At 43.3% G+C, this 4,900-nt stretch overlaps 1 long non-coding RNA gene across 1 annotated transcript in view; it reads left to right on the top strand.

The window, feature by feature from the left end:
• Nucleotides 1-4,900, top strand: part of LOC123647592 — a 197,872-nt gene that overhangs the window by 179,972 nt on the left and 13,000 nt on the right. The window lies entirely within an intron of this gene.

Genomic DNA, 4,900 nt, shown 5'->3' with positions numbered 1-4,900 from the left:
CGCGACGGTACGGATCGCCGCCGAGGCCAAGCCGCGCGGCGCGCGTCCTTCGCGAGGCCCGGCCCCTCCCCGCGCGCACCCGCCGCCGATGCAGGTGCGCCCGCCTCGGCGCGAGCCCCGGCAGCCCCGCCTGAGGGGTTGTCCCAGCTCGCGCGAGCGTCGTCTCCCGGGACGCAGGGTCCCCGGCGGAGAACGGGGAGCGGGAAGACCACCAAGGCTCAGGCTGACTGTGCCCATCAAGCATCTAGGCCACCGCCTCAAGCTGCACCGAAACTGGGGCGGGACGGCCATGCGTGGACTGCAAATACTGCGGGAGGCGTTGCTGCTCTTTAATATATATGGCATGATATACGGCCGTGTGTCCTCCCACCAGCCGGAGCTGAAGCTCCTTAGGCCCGCCTTCGAAGCCCTTCTCTTCAGGCCCCAGCCTGCTTTTCTAATTACATCTGCCATTAGTCCACTGCCACTCATGTCTCCCCGGCCTGGCCTGTTTCACTCCCCCTCTTCGTCCCTGGCCCTTAAACCTCTCGCGTCTCACATCCTGAGGGCCCTTCAGACTGTACTCTGAACACACCGAATAAACGTTTGTGAGGTGGTTGTGAATATTCAATGAAACAATATTTTTTTCTGGTATACATAGGTCCTCGAAAAGTGTGAGTTCCTCTTCCCCTTCCAGGAAGTCCTCCCTGCCTGCTTTCTGTCCCCACCATCATTTTCTACTGCTTGTAGCTCTCAGGTCAAATAATCTCCGAGCCTCGGTTTCCTCTTCCGTAAGTGAAATGCTAATGGCACCAACTTTGCAGGGTGGTTGTATGGACCAAATGAGATGATATATGAAAAAAAAAAAAAAAAACTTAAACTTTTAGATGGCTTATCCCCTTAGGATAAAATTCAAAATCTTTAAGTACAAACAAAGTTTGTAGCCTGACCCCTTTGTACCTCCGGCTTGAACTCACCACACATCCCAGCTGTCTGTACCACCCCTCCCTTTTGTTTCCTCAGATGCAGGGGACATTCTGTTCAACTTTAAATCAACTTAGCATAGTGCCTGATATAGTTGGCACTTAAATATTTATAAAACAATAGTATATAATAAGCCGTCAACAATCGCTAGTTCTCTCACTTATTGTGTATTAATATCAGCTATATATTTTTCCTATCTTCCTTAAGAGAGTGTGAATTTCTTCATTGTCATTTAATAAATGTTGGGGGTTGGTGTGGGCAGCACATCTATCCCGTGGAACCGCTCTCAGATTCTGCATATGTAGATGAAAAGTTTGAGTTAGAGTCTCTCTAGACTCCAAGTTCCAAATGTAATGACTACCCAGCTCCCAAATCTGTAACTCTCATTCTCTGGGTAACACCAGAGTCACCTTTCCAACTATCTGCTAGGTGTTTCTAGTGAAATATATTGTCATCACTTTCAGTTCAACTTGCCTTTGGTAACTTTTTTTATGCCCACCATCAGAACCCTGTTCCATGTTTGTGGAATTCCCCACCTTAGGAGTCTAGTGGGGAAATGCCAAATACTTGCTCAATTGTGTGTACCAGCTGAAAGCTAATGACTCAAAAGCAGGCACAGAAAGCTATACTCCTTGAGTGACTGCAGGAGTGTATCGAGGTAAGCTCCTGGAACAATAGTGAGAATGGTACTTGTGGTATTGTCTGTCAACAACCCAAGAGCCCTCTCCCAATCAGTTCTGTACCTGTTTTAGTGTTTATGTGAATTTCTGTGTAGCTTCTTATAGACTCTGTATACTATATAGCCACTTGTAGTTTCTGGCCATGTAGATTCAAGCTTCCATCTCCAGCAAGCCTATGAGCTACCCAATATCCTCTAATACATTTCTTTTCTCATTAAATCAACTACAACTGTTTCTGTTGCTTAGCACTAGCACCCCTCATTAAAACGGTGGTTTTTCATCTTCTTGCTCAGAGACGATCTGCTGCCTTATGACCCTGAAACCATTTTTGATGCTTGTTATCTTGTTATCTTGTCCTTATACTTTAGAAAACTTCAGTGAGATGTGCATACATTTGAAAGTTAACTGTAATCTGCACAGAAAGACACTAATCAAGAATCTTTACTATAGAGTTCGATGGCCAAATGCTTCCAATATCCCTATGTAAATCTGCACTAGAGGAATGTTCATTAGCATAGAGGGTTAGAAAGAATTTTTCATTGTGGAAATGAGGTGTTCAAGATATGTGGCTATCTAGAGTATTGTACAGGTGCCTCTTCCCTTGCATAAATGTGTGAGAAACAGCTGAGTCTAGCAGACTGGCACCTTTCAGCATGGCTCCCTGAGTCTAGACTGCTATATAATACTTTGCCAAAAAGTACTGTTAATGTAGTGTTTTTGTGCCTGCTTGATGATGAAATGTACAGTAGTGTTCAGTCTGAGGCTTGCTTTCATCGTAGGACGCTGCCTGGTAGCAAGGGAGGAGACAGGCTGCATTCATCAGTCTGTAGTCATTGAAGGCTACCAGGATTTACCAAAAGAACATGACAGTTATTTAAGATCAACTGTTGTTCATTTTCATCCACTATATTTCTTGCATTTATCATTTCCTATCAACTTCTATTGCCTCAGCTCTAGTTGAGGTCTTAACACCTGAATTACTTCAGTAACCTCTATGGTGCTGGTCATCTTGACCTCGCCCCAGTCTAATCCATCATACTGGCCTTTGGCTGATATTCTCAGAGCACCACTCTTTGTCACTGAGATTAAAACCAGTCACTTCTACAGGCTACAGAATAAAGTCCAAACTCAGTGTGATACCCAAGGCCCTCCAGCGCCTGATCTAAATCCCCCATTGTCTCGTGCTATTTATCCTGAAATTAGAAGTGTCAGGGTCAGTTCCTGACATCTGGGATGTCCACAGCCAAACACCTGGATATAAAACAGCCACCTGGGAACCATTTCAGTGACAGGAGATTCCAGGCTGTGTTTATGATGACAGTGTAATGATCGTATTAACTGGAACATCCATTCTTCAACACCTGCTCCTATGCATGCAAAGTCTGTGTGATCCAGGCCAGGAATCTCACCCAGATAATTTATTTCAGGCTAGAAACACCTGTTGAAAATATCATGCTAATAAAAAATCAATAAAAGGAAGAGGAAGCGGCACCCATCATAGGCATAACGGCTGACCCTATTCTAGTCCTCTGTGGCAGGGAGTCACAGATGAGTCCTACAGTATTTCTTATGTTTTCTCTTGCTTTCCTCCTACCCCTTTCATTTCTTCAATTCAGTCCCAGAGCTAAACTAACAGTTTCTACATAGACAACCTGCTGTGCTTACTCGCTTGTTATTTCTGTGTAACAATAGAGTTTACAAAGTACTTTCACCTATATCATATAATTTAATCTTCACAAAAACCCAATGATACAAATATTTTCATCACCATTTTACAAATGAAGTGACCAAGGTCCAGAGGTACTACATTGTTCCAGATCCTCATAACTGTCTAGAAGCAGGGACTTAAACCTCAGTCTTTTGGCTTTAAGTTCTGGGCCATCAAGCACAGCTTTCTAAATATCATCTCCCCTCTGTGGGAAAAGAAGTATTTCCTTCTCATTACTGTTGTTCACAGTAGGCAGGAAAAAGTTTACAGAGTTCAGTCTTAGCTATCTCTAAGAATTATCTGGATGATCTACCACACCAGGCCCAGCCCAATTAAATTAGAGTCTCTGGAATGAGCCTGGTGGGTGGGGGGTGGGATGGGTGGTGATGGTGGGGGTGGTGGTGGTGGGTGTGTGTGTCTGTTTTAAAGCCTCCCTTTCCTCCGCCTCCCACCTCAAGTGAATCTAATGAAAAGCAAGTGTTGAGAACCAATAAGTTATTACCTTCATTAGTGCAGTGGTTTTCTAGGTGTGACCCCCCAGGTCAGCTGCATCAATATCACCTGGGACCTAGTTAAGAATGCAAATTATCAGACCTTACTTCCAGATCTACTGAATCAGAAACTCTAAGGGTAGATCCTAGATTTTAGGATTAAGTTCAGATGCGTATATCAGAAGACTCAAAATAAGTATCTTAACAGAAGTTTATTTCTTTCTCATATAAAAGCAATCTTGAAGTAGATCTTCTAGAGCAAATGTGTTCCTCTTTGGTATTAGAGATCCTGACTTCTTCTTTCACGTAACCCTGCCATTCTTGGGGCGGCTTCTTCCTCATAGCCCAAGATGGCTGCCCAATCTCCAGCTGTTATTTCTGAATTCCAATCGGGAATAGGGAAATGCACCCCTCCCCCACCCAATAATGACACGTCTTGGAAGTGAAATATGACACAACAGCTTATATCACATTGACCAGTAGTTAATATTTATAGAGTCTGGGAAAGGTGGTAATTTTGGGGGTGGCCATGGGCCCATCTAAAAATCAGAGTTCTCTTTCAAAGAAAGGAGGAGAATAAATATTGGATGCCAGTATTTGTCAAAGTTAACTTTGCCTTTTCCCTACATCCCAAATTTTTATTTTTTACTTTATTATTATTTATAATTTTTAATTATGGGTACATACTAATTGCATATATTTATGGGGTGCAAGTGATGTTTTGATACAGGCATACACTGTGTAATCGTCAAACCAGGGTAGTTGGGGCATCCATCACCTTAGGCATTTATCATTTCTTTGTGATAAGAACATTCCAATTCCAGTCTTCTAGTTATTTTAAAGTATACCCTGACTTATTGTTGATTATAGTCACTTTGTTGTGTTATCAAATATTTTTCATGCCATCTAACTGTGTTTTTGTACCCATTAAACCTCCTCACTCCCCCCCCCTGTCCTGCCAGTACACTTCCCAGTCTCTGGTAACCATCATTCTATTCTCTGTCTCCATGAGATCAATTGTTTTTAATATTTAGGTCCAACGTATGTGTGAGAATATG

Source organism: Lemur catta, chromosome 11, assembly GCF_020740605.2.
Source record: "Lemur catta isolate mLemCat1 chromosome 11, mLemCat1.pri, whole genome shotgun sequence".
Lineage (NCBI taxonomy): Eukaryota > Metazoa > Chordata > Mammalia > Primates > Lemuridae > Lemur > Lemur catta.
This window is presented reverse-complemented; position numbering and strand designations above follow the sequence as displayed.